The sequence below is a fragment of the Heterocephalus glaber genome, unplaced genomic scaffold, assembly GCF_053883595.1.
Source record: "Heterocephalus glaber isolate CG9 unplaced genomic scaffold, H.glaber_assembly_v1.0 deba00001577, whole genome shotgun sequence".
NCBI lineage: Eukaryota > Metazoa > Chordata > Mammalia > Rodentia > Bathyergidae > Heterocephalus > Heterocephalus glaber.
Genome location: NW_028258358.1, coordinates 15,545,828 through 15,561,221, shown reverse-complemented (window position 1 = coordinate 15,561,221; position 15,394 = coordinate 15,545,828). Strand labels below are relative to the sequence as shown.

The following is a 15,394-nucleotide window of genomic DNA, read 5'->3' as shown; positions in this document are numbered from 1 at the left end:
GGGACATGACAGAGGAAAACGGCTCACATCATGGAGGCCAGAAAGCAGAGAGAAGGGAGGATCCAGGGAAGAGAATACACTCTTCCAAGTCACACTTCTAGTGACCCACTGCTTCTCACTAGGCCTGGTTCCAAACATGAGATTTGGGGGGGACATTTTATATCTAAATCATAACTTTCTGCCCCTAGCCCCCCAAAAAACTCATGTCCATCTCATTATGGAAAATTCATTTAGTCTATCTCCAAGGATTGCCAAATTCTTAACAGTTATAGCATTGCTGAAAAGCAAGTCCAAAGTCTCCTTCCTGTAAAAATAAAAAAGAAAGTTAAACGCTTTAAATATCCAGTGGCACAGGGTAAACATTCCCATTCCAAAAGGGAGGGATTGAGGATAGAAAGCAATGGGACCAAAGCAAGACTGAAACCCTCCAAACATTAACTTCTGCACTTAAGCCAGGCTTGGTTGCAGTGAGATGTGAGTTTAAAAGTATTTGAGCAGCCCCACCCCTGGGGCCCTTGCTGGGTGTAGGCTTCATGTCCTCTATTGTGAACTGGCTCCACTCACTGACTACAGCTTTCCTCAGATAGTCCACATTTCTGGCCTCTCCAACTTCCTGGGCTCTCCACTGCACATTCACCTTCACTCTCACAGCTTCATGCACTACCTTTTCATGGGCTCCTGAATAAAACTGTGACCCTATGACATATTTTTGCCTGACCTCCCAGGCCTTCTTCTGAAATCTGAGTGGAGTCCTTTGCAACCCCATAACTCTCACATTCTGCATGCCTAAAAACTCAGCACCATGTGAATGATGACAAGGTCAGCCACTAGCTTGAGCAGTAACTAGGGCCACTTGGACCAAGGCTGCAGCAGCTTCTGAGTGCCTGGATGGCTGAACTCAGGGATCATAAGCATTCTCTTCTCAAATGAGAGATTTACAGTGCTGCATCCTCAAGTCTGCAGTGCATGGGGTCTTGATGATTTTTGAGATGCCCTGAAGTAATCTTTCTTTCTGTTCCTGTACAAAATATTTGGCCAGGAACAAGAACACATTCTTCCAAGTCATGCTTCCAGTGTCCTACCCCTTCTAATCAGATCTATTTCTGAATGTAAGACTTGTGGGAAACAATTTAGATCTAAACCATAACATACATATGGCAATAATGATTTGAGTCCTTGGATACTATAGTAATTAAAATAGCCAGTTTTTATTAACTTTTGTCATGTGCTATAAACTTGGCTTAGGATTTTACAAACCTGGTTTATTCATTCATCTCTTCATTCAACAGTTACTATGTCACAGGGATAATTAGTTATGAAATGATGAGTGAAACAAAGTTCTTGGTACGATAACAATAACTAGCCATTAAACAAGTTCAAAACATGAAGTGAAATAAAAAGAAGTGTGTGCTAATGTAGAGAATAACATTAGAATGCATTCAAATATAATAATAATTGCAAAGGCTTTCTGAGGCAAAAGCTTTGATCTTGGGCTCTAATGTACAAGAAGGAGCCAAATTCTGAGGAGAGGAAGAGATACACAAAAGCCTCACTCAGAAAAATAAGGAAGTAACAGAAAGGCTCTGTGATTGTCATGAAGCAAGCAAATGGAAAGAGGTATGAAATCACATTGTGGTCAACAGCAATCAGACCATGGGAGCATGTTGGCTAGGGGAAGAGGCTGCTGTGTTTCTTATCCTCTGAGAAGCCTGGCTTAAGAGAGAAGTGTGTGGAGGTGATTTTGACCTTCTGCCAATGATTCAAATCTTAAGACTAATTGAGCAATAAATTTCTCATATTCTACAGAAATTGTGAGTATAAGTCAAATTATGGTCTTCAAATGTGACAATCATTATATCTTTTATAGATTCAAGATGGCTGAAAACTATGATAAACTTGAATTTCCAAAAAAAAAGTATTTAATAACTCCTATCAATCTTGTGTTCCTATAACTGTTGAAGGCAAGGCTTTAATAGGATATGCAAAACCAGTGCTCCTTTTATGATCACACATACACAAAATCTATTCCTTGAACTGAGTTGCAGTGTTCTGACATTTCATTTAACATGAGGTTCAACAGTGCATTTCATGTGTGATTTGGATTTGCTGAAACATTTATAAGAATACTCTCACTCAGTAAAGCATACATCTGCAGTCTGACAGCCTGGTTTGCATCCTAGTCATTTTGATTACAGTATCTTCTTGCTTCATCTGCTTTCAGAATCACAGTAAATCAGATCTCCCTAGGAATTTTCTATCCCTATTTAATCTTCACAAAAAAAGCATTAAGGCATTAAGTCCAGTATTATTACCTCCATTTTATAGATGAAGAAGTGCAAGCTGACCTTGCTGAGCTTCAGATTTCTCACCTATAGAATGGAGGCAATAATGTTAACCTTGCCAACCTCTCATACCTACCCAAATAAAACAAAATAATAAAATAATGGGTGGGAGAGTGCCTGAAAAACTAGAAAATGTCATAAAAGGAAGCTATTGCTATATTATCATAAATAGGATGTGTTTGTACAATATACATTGTAATACATTTTTATTAAAAACGTGCAATGACCCGTATCTATTTTCATCTTGTTCTTATTCCCTTTGGGGTAGGAAAAGATCTAAACCTGCCAATGTGGAGTGACTCTCATTTTCCCAGTTTAAAATATTCCTTTTTAGGTTGAGTAAGCCCATCCCTGCCAAAATCACTTAATGTAAATTTTAAACTCCCTGTCGGGCTCCCCCAAGTTCTGGATTCCCTAAACAATGTGGGGCACAGGGCAGGGGGCATTTATATATCCTTATGACATCATAGCAGGGCCTTCTGCTTCTCTTCTGGCTCCCATTTTCCCTCATCCAGAGGAAGCTCATTCTGCAATATCCACAATGGTCTCTGTTCTCTCTGGGGCTGCTGGCGAAGTTCCACACCTCATGCCACACTAGCGCCTCCTCTCAGTGTGACCAAGGTCTGGCCCCTCACTCTGTCCATCTCAGCCCCACCCCGTTCCTTTCTCCTTTCACATTATTTGAGTCTCATCCATGGGTCCAGCTGACCTTGCAACACTCTCTTAGCTGCAGCTGCTGACAGGGGTTACCTTCTCCCTTCATAATAGGGCTCCCCTTTCAGGCCTGTTGCCTCCCAACCTGCAGCATCCCTGGGGACACAGAGGAAGCTCTGGGTCTCTGCCGTGCTACCAGCCAGTGTGAGGGACTAAAGGAAGGAAACAAGAGCTACTCTCTTCCTTCTGTCCCTCCGAGCTTCCCACCATTGCTATATGTGCTGTGGCAAATGGGTCCAGCTGGAGCCCCAAACTGCAGGTGGATACAAGCCCATTCTGGTGCTGCTTTTGGCTCTACAACAAACCTATCCCTTTCATTCCATGTCTGCTCCTCACTCTGAGCTACAATAAGAAGATGAGAGAACAAAAGACCCTTCCTGGTTCCCTCTGTCTTTCCTCTCTTAACTCTTACTCTCCTTCCTGAAACTGCAGTGAGCTTCCTTATATGGTATTTGCCTTCTTTTCAGGCTCCTTTCTGTGTGGTAAATAATAGAAAAGGAAGTCTACCGATCAACAAAGGGAAACACACCTCACAGTATCATCTCCAGTCCATTCTTGTACAGATCTGCTCAAATGCTCTAAGATTCTCAATAGCATTGACCACTGACTCTGAAATGCATCTCTGTATCAATAGTACACAGCCTAGGCTGGGGATTTAGCTCAGTGGTTTCACCACCTGCTATTCAGGCGCAAAGACCCGAGTTCGATCCCCGGTACCAAAAAAAGAAAAAATAGTACACAGCCTAGCACTTTGCCTAAAATTGACCCTCACTGGAAGTTTGTTGAGTGAATAAATGATTGAGTCTTCTTAACTTATAAGTGAAGAAAATGAAATACAATGTTTTACCCAAAATTACAATAGTCTGAAGCTTAGCTGGGACCAGGTCAAGTAACTTTTCAATACAACATGGGATTTTACCTAGTCTTTCTTCCATGTCTGCCAATACAGGGCCTAGAATATAAGATCCAAATGCTAAGGAAGGAGAAAGGAAGGAATACTAAATCAAAAAGTTCATCAAAAAAGGATCAAACTTCATAAAATAAATCTGAAGGCAAATATTTGTAAGTAAATATTGTTATTTTTTTCTTTTCCATACAACACAAAATCAACAAGTATAAAATCTCTACATAGGGATCATAGAAAATATCATATTTCTGCCATGATTGTCATTTGTAGTTAAGGAAAGAGGGCTACAGTAAAAAATTTTATACATATTTTCTCCTATGGAAAGATACAAAATTAAGGCTATGTCACCCAAATAATACTATATAAAAGTTTTAACAGAAATTAAAAATCTATTCACCTAAAAATAGAATTCTCCCATTTTTCTGACTTAAAAATGCTTGCTTATTAAAAGCAGTAATTAATGTAACTGATCCATTTTCTCTCTCAAAATGGACCACATTCAGAAGTCCTGTGGAAAAAATGCCTAACTGCCACACAGGGCAGTAACAAATAAGGCTCTAAATCGAGGCAAACAGGTTCAAACACAGCATCTTCATAAACACATACCACAGAAATTGGAGGAACTGAGGTTTACAAGTGAGGAAGGTTATTTTCTTAATGAACAGTACCAGCACTATTCTCAGGAACCATACCACAGAGGGAGGTGGGATTTTACACCTATTTGCTTGCATTTCTAAAGCAGATTTAGGCAATCCTGCTTTGGGACAGCATGCGCCACAGAAGGCCAAAGCATCAAAAAAAGAGTATTCGTAAAAAAAGTTTGCGTCAAGAACCAGGGTCCAAGTTGGGTGTGGTGGCGCATGCCTGTAATTTCAGCACTCTGAGAGGCTGAGCCAGAAGGATCACAAGTTCTAGCCCAGCCTGGGCAACTTGGTGACCAACTAAGACTCTGTCCCCAAATAAATAAATAATAATAATAATAATACAGGTTGGGGATATATCTCAGTGTGAAAGGCTTGGGCTCAATCTTCAATACAAGGAAAAAAAAGATTTGGGGTCCTTTTGAAGAATGGAATGATAAACAAATCAGACAGTGTCCATTTGTCCCTTGCACTTCTGCTTTTTCAGATTCTCACCTTCTCTCTACCCTCACATTGCTAATTTACTTTTTGAGGGACCTGAGATAAGATGATGTGCTTCTGTTGAGGATCTCTGAGCTCTTATATCTCCAAACAATCACGGGCATCAAGCCTAAGCAATGAAGTACTTACACACAGTGGGCTCGACCTGCAGTGTTAAAATTTGTTACCAGGATTGTTTTCCTTTGCAGATAATGACAGCTATACATAATGACATATTGTGTGTGTGCGTGTGTGTCCTGTCAGGGAGAGCAAAACACTTGTAAAATTCTTGAAACTGAAAATCCATCAGTGAATAGGCCTTTATGTTGGATATTTATGGGGAATTCAGTTTGTTTTCTGATTCTGTTTCAACTTTTAAGGAGCACCGTTAATGTGATTAATTAGCAAGAATTTATTGACTTGAAAAATCTCGACAGCCAAATATATATGATTTTCTTAAATGTATTTTTTCAGGTGAAACTATAAACTGGAGGCCTAATTAAGACCTGCTGTTTCCTGAAAATTTGTGTGCAGAGCTCTGGGAAGGAAAGTGGCATGAAGCTTTACCGAGGGGTACGTGTAATCGTAAGAGAAAATCCCAGCATTCTAGTCACTCCTTTCAAACATAGTCCTGACTTAAGAAGCACAGTGAATTTATGTTCATGGAAAACATGAAAGCCCGCTATGGAGTGGCTGAGGGAAAACTCAAATCAGCGCGAACGTCATTCGCTCAGACTTCAGCTGCTCCCAGCCAGTATTTCCAAATTTAAGCTTAAATACCATGATGGATCATGCAATTTTAGTCTTTTGACATTTTCTTACATATTCCCTTCCCACTACTTTGCTAAGGATAAAAGTCTCTCTTTCTTACAAGAGACAGCAAAGCAGCTTGTAAGAAATATAATAATAATACAAAAATATTCAGTGTAAAAATATTAACTTGGGCTGAGCTTTCGGAAAACCTGAATTGAACTGATTTCTGACAAGTGCTCGTTTTATCTGCTTTCATTAGAAGAATCTATTTCCTTTCCCTTATATTTCCGACTTATTGAAGAGCTATATTGGCTTTACACTAAAAGAATGAAAGAAATCTATATATCTAAAAATTGTTTTAGTTTATCAATATATTTATTTGTCTTATCCCCAAATATTACAATCTTGTGGTGGTAAACTTCTAAAGTCAAAATTATTTCAAAATAATAATTATTTTTACTCACTTGAAGGAACCTTTCTTCTAATGTCTCAGTAAAAAATATGAACTGCTTCTAACTTGAGAACAAAAACAATCTCAGAGTCGTCATTCAGCTAGGCATTCTGAATTGACATTCTAGCAAGGTAGGTGACAAAACACGAGCTTCGTATCCACACTAATCTACTTTGAGGTCTTTGCTAATTTAATTAAATTGTAAAGAGTGGAAAAAAGTCATTGAATTTTTTAGAAAATTATATGTCCTAAAAATTAAGAAAAGGGAAACTTGCCCAGTTTACAAATCTCAACAAGAAACAAGATATTGCCTTTTCACTAATGCACTACATATTAATTAGCTCATAATGATCAACTCACAATTTTGAGTCCCTGTTTATAGTTCCATAGCCTGTAAGCTCCACAGACTCAAAACACTTTTTCATAGATAATAGCCAACCAAAAACCCCCTCCTTTTCCACTCCATGGATGGAGCCTCAATTTGTTCCTTTCCAAAGGTGAAGAGTAATAGAAGCTCCTCTTCCCTTGTATAATCTGTGCAGTGTGCTTATGCAGGAGCTCATGGCCTCAGAGAATGTCTTGGTTATTCCCATGGACATTCTCTTGCCTCTCTTTTGCTGCGATAGACCTGTGCCTGGTCTGCTCTTTTGAAGAACAATCCAGCTGCCCTAGCTCTATCTTGCTGCCTTCCTGCTTCATGTCAGTCCTGGTGAGGCCCTTGTTTCAGAGCTCAAAGCCCCAGGCCGCAAAAGGGAAGAATACCCGCGTTGGAGCTGGAGCTGCTCCTGGCACCAAGGAAAATTATTTGCCCTGGGAGGCAAACACAGCCCGGGCAGTGTCCAAAGTATCAATCCCTCTCTTCTCTGCTATAAAAAGGCCTATTGTAGAGACACAAATCATTCAGAGATGGCATCCACAATGTGTCATCACTTAATAGCCACCAAGCACCCACTGGGTACAGGCCTCAAACTAGATGCTGGCTGTAACCTACTCACTGGAGAAAGGCAGAAGAGAATATGACCCGGATTTATATTCACCTCTTGTTCTAGCCCATGACACCATGGCGAACACAAATCCTGTGAACAAGTAGACATTTACAGACATAACAGGGATGAGAATATTTTCATCTCTCTGTAGCAAGGTAGGGGACAAAACGTGAGCTTGATATTCACACTGACCTAGTTCGAAATCCTGCTGCTATAATTAATCAGCTGTGTGGCCTTAAGAAGCTTACTGAATCTTTCCGGGATGCTCTTTCCTAGATTGCAAACTGAAAATAATAATATCCACATCATAATTTCTGTGAAGAACATTTTAGTTCTCAGAAACACTGAGAGCTGTGTGCAGCACAGAGTGGGTACTCAATAATAGCTCCCTTCCCCATCTCTAGAATTCTAAATGCTGTTGAGATATGTTACATACCATGTCTTATTGGATCCTTACACAAATCCTTACTTATATGTATATTTTAATTTTACAGGCAGAATTTTAGGTCTTCGGATTTCTTTTTGTTTCCTTTTCAGAAATTTAATTGAAAAGATACACTAGTTTTCTCCAGTTACCTTAGCTCTGCTCCTGGACAAGTTTTACAAAATACTTGAAGCTATAAAAATGGGTTAATTTTATTCCAGTGTTCCAGATGTCTTCAGCACCTTGACTTTGGTAATATAGTAAGAACAGTAAGTCTTTTTAATGAAAGTGAAAGGTGTGCATTGTGCTTAAATCTGGAACTTTTTCCCCCTGAAGAAACACTGCCACTGGGACTGTATCCCGCCATCTTAGACAGGGTGAGATATGTTTTTGCTCAGGCTAACCCTTTTTCAGCACATTTTCAAGCCACTGCAGTTGGTATCCAAGCAGTTAAAACTACATCAGCACTAATAGCTATGAGCTCATCTTGTATAAAGACATTTTTAGTTAAACACCACAACTTTGCGGGGGGGTGGGGGGGCAGCATGCTTAACCAGGCTGGCTTGGAATGGCTCACAATATGACGCATACCACAGGAAACAGAGTGGTATGAGGCACCTACAAAATATTTTTCAAACAAGTCATTGACGCTGTAAGCCCCATGCCTCAGCTTTAGGAAGTCACTTATTAAGAATCAACACCAGCCGTGCCAAGCTAAGCTTTTGCTCTTGGTGATTTTCCAATTGAATATTCAGGGCCCTGTCTCAGTCTTGTTTTCAGGGAAGTACATGCCTGGAATGTTAGCAAGCTATTTGCTGGAAAAAATGCCCACAACAGGCCCAATGTTGATCACATTAATGCGTTTGAGTGGGTATAGAGTGCAAATGATTGAAAATGCTTCCAGATCCCCGTTACAGGGGACAAAGCAGGCTCTGTTCTCTGATCTGATGGTCATTTTTTTTCCAGTGGAGGATGTGGCGCAGGAAGAGGGAAGAGTGCCAATCTCTGTCTAATGGTTCCAAATAGGGCCTGGGCCTAGCTCTTTGGATGCTGATGAGTGGGAAATGAAACACAGATGGGTCAGATGGGTAAGGAGAGGGGGATTACAGGTCAGGCCAAAGAGTTGGAATAAATTAAGTGCTTATGAGGTACAGAATGGCACATTGTTTAAGTGAATGGACAGGGAAAAAACATTCCAGCATTGTTTGGTCCAGTGAGCCAGCTCAGTATTCCCCCTCCCAGACCAGTGTAGGCAGCGAGACCCTCATCCTTAGGGTGTGTGTGAGCAACGGACCAAAATGTGGCCAATGTTTGCCTGAAATATTCTTCTCCACCATAAGGAAGCCAATTTTGTTTTATTACACAGGAGAAGTAATTTATTGGGAGAAATGTTTGGGTTCATGTGTCAGATCATAGAGAGTCAGATTTGGGGTTCCCTGGGGATCTCTGAGGAGAAGGTGAGTAACCACAAATTAATACAGCAGGGAAATAAAGTGACAAAAGAAATGTTTCATTGTGCTTGAAATATTGAACCAATTTCCCCCTTTTTAGCCTTTTAAACTTTTGCTCACAAATCAAAGTGTAACTTAAGAAAACTCGGCGGAAGCCTATAGTTCTTGATAACAAAAAAAAGTAAGTCAAATATATTCTTTCTTAGTTTTAAGTGAGTTCATACAATAAGGAAAGATGGTAAAAACTGGATTTTTGAGAAATTATCAAAACAACTAGATAACTGAAAACATGGCACTAATAACCATAGTGGCTGTCTGCTTTGTGTTCTACATGTGTTAGAAGAATCATGAAATTTGAAGTGGATGCAACTCTTATTGTTTAATATTAGATAATCATAAGACAGACTGGGTAAATTGTGTTTTCTTGGGGACATAAAACTAATAAAATATTAAGGGCAGAAAGTATCTGAAAGAGAGCTTAAGTTACAGTTGCCAACATAATTAGAAAGTTCTAAAGACTGAAAATTAATGGTTTATTTTTCAGTATGACAGAAATTATTTTCAGAAGCTTATTTTCATACCAGCCATGTTTCCATTTTATGGACTTGACCTTTACCAGAATATCCCACAGGCAAAGCTGGAGACAGTGGTTGTCTGTAGTCATAGGGATGCTCTTCCTCCCAGTATTAAGAGCTTCTTTGCTTATTGATCACTGTATTGCAGCCCCAGAGACTGCAGAGAGAATGTGCCAAGAAATTAGGGTAAAGTCTTCAGTAATATTCTTATGAGGCAAGTGATTTTCATTGTTAATATTTTTGTAAGTTGCTTCAGTGAGTGATACTAATTACATGTATATGCCATCTTATTTTTCACAGTATAAAGCCATTTCAAAACTAATAGTTGTATATTTGTAATTCAAATATCTTGCTTTTTCCTCCCAATCTTCTGAGCTCCAAAATTATTTTATTCTATGCGCTGAGTCCTGGAAAGGGCCCCCAAGGATAACCAATTCATAAAATTTTGATAAATGATCATGACCCAAGCATCAGTATTAAGAACTGTAGAATAAAAAAGTGCCACGGAGAAATTTCTACCGTATCCTGAGCAAAAACATGAAACTATTTTTCATGGAAAGAAGGACACAGACCTATCAGAAACTAATATTCAGTTGTGGGTATTTGCTGTTTCTTTTCCAATAAAACATGATTTTTTTTCCAGTCTCTTTTAAGTTAAAAAGAATGACAGTGGAAAATGTTGGTGGAAGACTCTGAAGGCAAAAGTTACTTTGATACTATTTTAATGACGTTATTTCATAAAATTGAGATACTTCTTTTCAGAAGAAATATAAATAACGGAACAGTGCTCCTGGGAAATGCAGCTTTTATCTGGAATACACTTGCAGCGGTCTATCAGAAAGTGGTGATGAGATGAAGAAGCTACCCCAGAGCTCGCTGCTGACCTCCTGGAGATGGCCCCTAAAGGTAACAGAGGGAGCTGAGTAGCAGAGGGGTCTCTCCTGTGCTTTTGAAGGTACCTAGGCCACCTAGGTCCTGCCAGCTATTACTGACAGAAAATGTGGGCCCGCCTCGGGTCCGCGTGTCCCCGCCGCCTGAGGCATCACAGCGTCAGAGCGCACGTGGGGCGGGGTGGAGGCGGGAAGGGGCCCAGAGGGGTCGCCGTCTCTCTCAGGCATCAGAAACATGGGTGACCCCGGGCCAGAGGTCATGGACTCCGTCTCTCCCTCGGGACCGAGGCTCCCGCATCTGCGGCGGAGAGGAGAACGAAGACGACATCCCGTTGGTCAGTGAAGGAGCATTAAGACCTGTTCTTGAATGCATTGATCTGGTCAGCAGTGATGATGAAGAACCTAGCACCTCTCATAATGATGAGAGTTTTAAACTTAAAGATTACAATGTTCACCAGAAGGATAAAGTAGCTCGTCTAGAGCACTATGTTAAGGTGGAGAAACAGCAGAAGGAAGAGAAGAATAGAGCATTCAGGGACTCAAGATAGGCACGATTAATTCTGGAACAAAAAGTTCATTTCGAAGAGGACATCAAATATGGAAGTCTGGAAAAACAATTTCATGTCCTATAATGCACTGTAACAGGGAATTTGACAATGGGCACCTTCTCTTAGGACATTTGAAAAGGTTTGATCACTCTCCATGTGATCCAGCAATTACATTACATGGACCTTTCACCAGTTCTTTTGCTTGTGTAGTATGTTACGGAAACTTCGTTACTCAGCAGCAATATAGAGATCACCTATTTGCTAAGGAAGGGGCGGATGACGGACCCAGCTGCAGCCTTCCTCAGGGCGTTCAGTGCTTCGCATGTCCAGATTACTTCCTTCTTTTCAGCAGAAAGGATGACTGTTTGAAGCATATGTCTGGAAAGAATCATTTGCATCAGAGTTTTAAACTGGGTGATGACAAGAGAATAACACATCCAATACCATTCCCATCTTTTGCAAAGAAACCTTTGATCTCTCTGTGCAAAGATGTTCCCTTCCAAGTGAAGTGTGTCGCCTGCCACCAGACACTGCAATCCCACATGGAGCTCACTGCCCACTTCAGGGTTCATTGGGGAAATGCCGGACCCGTAGCAATAGCTGAGAAGAGCATTACCCAAGTTGCAGAAAAATTCCTATTAAGAGGTTATTGTCCAAATTGCACCCAAGTCTTTGTGGATGCAACCAGCACCCGAACTCACAAGCAGAATTCAGGACACAAAATCTGAGTCATTAACTCAGTGGAAGAAGCAGTCCTACTTGATTGCCATAGCAGCAAAGGGAATAAATCTCCCTCTGACTTGAATTTACTGTTAGATCAACCAAAAATTTCATCCCTTAAAAGATCTGTCTGTTAAAGAATCCAGCTCACAGGACTGCAGCATCATTCCAAAGAAGAAGATGAATTTGGAAGATAAAAGTCATGAAGATGTGCTTTGTGTCCAGAAGCAAAAGTCAGTAGATGTGAATGTGGTCAGCAATTCCCAAGTGAAGATGCAGTAGAAAAGCATGTTTTCTTAGCAAACACAATGTATTACAAATGTGTGGCCTATGGAAAGTGTGTGAAGATTCAGGGGTTATCCATTTACACATGAGCTGGATTCACGGAGGGGCACATTTAAATAACTTTCTTTTTTGGTGTCAGACATGCAAAAAGGAATTAAGAAAAATATTATAATAACACATGTAACTGAATTTCATAATAGGCACAGATACTTTTATGAGATGGATGAGATAAAAGATGACATTTTGCCATCATCCTCTATGGTGAGTAATTTGACTGCTAACAAACCATCTTCAACTATTACAGTTGTTGATCATTTTCTGACAAATAGCCCCCGAGGGGTAAATGGCAATGCTGAATTGGTGAAGATATGTTTGATTCCCAAGAAAGTGTAAAACAGCATTGCATGTCTTTGACAAGTCACCAGTTTCATAGATACAGCTGTGCTCATTGCAGAAAGACGCCATAAGATCAAAATGTTACACCGACATTGTGAAGGTGAACATGACAATGAGATAAAGATTAAATTCTTCTGTGGGCTTTGTGATCTTATCTTTAATGTGGAAGAAGCATTTCTAAATCATTATAAGGAATACCACAGCATAGATTATGTGTTTGTGTCTGAAAAACTGAAACTTCAATTAAAACTGAGCATGATTTTTCAGTTGTAGAGACAAGTAACCTGTTAATGTGTGGTTGCCATGAGTTACATCTGTAAAGTCAACAGAAAGGAAGATTATAGCAGATGTCTCCGAGTCACGTTGGATAAAGGCAAACTGTGGTTTCGCTGCAGTTTGTGTTCAGCAACAGCACAAAGTTTAGCTGACATGAACATGTATGTCCAACAGATACACAAGGAAAAGGAGAAGGGTGAAGAGAAGCAGCAGTATGTAGTTAAGTGTGGTATGTGCACCAAAGCATTTCAGAATCCTGAGAGTGCTCAGCAGCACGTTCATAGAAAACATACCTTGCCTTCTTACAGAAACCGAGCCTGGCTCATTTTGGACCTGAAAAAGGAAACATATACAAGTTCACTGCCAGTGCCTCACATACAGAAGAAAAACTAAAACAAGGGGTGAGCTGTCCAAAAAATTTGGATATGGAGAAAGGAGCTGAAGATGACCCAAGCTGTCAGAACATAGAGGAAGAAGTTGTTGAGCTTCCAGACTTGGATTACCTGCAAACCATGCCTCATATAGTCTTTGAAGATTTTCATAACTGGTCCAACTTTTTTGGTCATCTACCAGGACACCTTAACCAAGGAACATTTATTTGGGGCTTTCAAGGAGGAAACACCAACTGGAAGCCTTCACTCAACTGTAAGATCTATAATTACTTGAACAGGATTGGATGTTTCTTCCTTCATCCTCTATGTAGTAAAAGGAAAGATGCTGCTGATTTTGCCATATGTATGCATGCTGGTCATCTAGATGAACAAACTACCCAAGCAAGTTCCTTTCATGATCCTCTTAGGAGATCAAGGTTTTCTGGAGCTAGAGAATCAATTTAAGAAGACTCAGAGGCCAGCTCATATATTAAACCCTCACCACTTGGAGGGAGATATGATGTGTGCCTGGTTAAGTAGCATGTCTGATACCACTAAAGAATGTGACAGTGATGATAATGTGGGTGCAAAAAGTTCTTCTGTAGAAGAATTCAGAGCCACAGAAGATGTGGAATTAGAAGAAGCTATTAGGAGAAGTCTTGAAGAAATGTGATGAAAAGTGTGACCTCACAGAGCCATGTGGCCAGAGAGGATCAGGCAGACTGGAAACCTAACAGGATGGATGTCTCTGCAGCATGCCTTTGCTTTCCAGCACTCAGAATCTCTTATTTGCTGTGTATATTTTTGTGCTGTTGTGCACAGCTGTATGCAAGGAATAGAATACATGTTGATGCCCTGGAAATCAGGTATTCTAGTACATGGCTATCACAGTATCCCAACTGACTTAGAATTCATACACTTAGATTAAAAAGGATTTTTTTTAAAAAGCTCTTTACCTATGTTTTATGTTTCGCAAGGAGCATTACATCTTTAGTTTTATTTGTACTGTCCAGATGATTCTAGTTTATATTTTTAGGAATGAAAATAAAAATGTAAATAGCTCATTTTCCCCAAAAATTCTATGTCTCATGTGGTACTTATATATAATACCTTTGAGATGCTTGTTTTTGATTATTAGAAGTTAATAGAAGTTGATGATGGAAATAGTCTTTGTGAGTATCATGCAGATATACATTTTTGCTTTAATTAAAGCAGCACATTGCTAAAATAAATAACAGCTTTATTTTTTTCAAGATAAGATGAAATCTTTTCTATTCCTTTTACCTGCTTATTAGACTTTTATGTGGCAGGTATAATCCCTTGTTTAGAGGAAATGATGTAAAAATAAATGCATAGAATTAAACTTATTTTTAACAATAGTTCTTTTATGTATTTGCGTAAACAATTTCCTTCAAAAATAAAGAAGTTCTACTGAGGAATCTTTAAGTCTTGAAACTTTGTATTTCATATGGAGTATCTTCATTTTAGTTATTCATTGAGTTGTCTTATCTCTTACATTTGACATAATATATTTAATTCTTAAACATTAAAAAATATATGCTTGAGGTAGAAAGAGGTAGTCAAACCTCTAAGTCAAAGACATAAGTCTAATGCAGGATAGAGGAGCTGCCATGATAAACACCCTCAAGTTAGGAGAGAGGGTGGTGATCAGGAGGTCATTGTCACCACTAGCTAGGGTGGTCTGTTTGCAGCCATCTCTGATTGTCTACTCTCACGAGGTCTATCTTATAAGGGATGTGGCTCGTAGCTTTACCAGGTGGGAGAAAACATCAGCAAAGCACAGCTCCCTTGCATAGTGGAAAGACTCCCACATCTATACAGCCCCCACATTTATGCTGCAATTAGCATAGTAGACAACAATCCGGAAAAAAATCTCTGAAAGAGAGTTTTATATTTTATGTGCTCCAGACCCCACAAAACCTGAATCCACTCCAGGGATTGCCATTTATGAGGTGGAACGATAGAAAGAGTCTTTGGAGAGGGGAGGGAAGTATATACTTGGTTTCTTGATATGCCTGGCTTGTGCCCCTCTTGCATTCATTCAGGCAAGCCTGTCCATTGGGTAGCTAAATACATCATGGTCTGGCAAATACAACTGAAAGCCCGTTCTGATCTCCAGTGTGCTATGATTGTCCTACAGAACATGACTTACACCTTAACAAA

The 15,394-nt window shown here is 39.7% G+C and overlaps 1 pseudogene; it reads left to right on the top strand.

Moving 5' to 3' along the window:
• The first annotated feature begins 10,849 nt into the window (after positions 1 to 10,849).
• Positions 10,850 to 14,119, top strand: LOC101712952 (E3 SUMO-protein ligase ZNF451 pseudogene; annotated as a pseudogene).
• Positions 14,120 to 15,394: the final 1,275 nt, after the last annotated feature.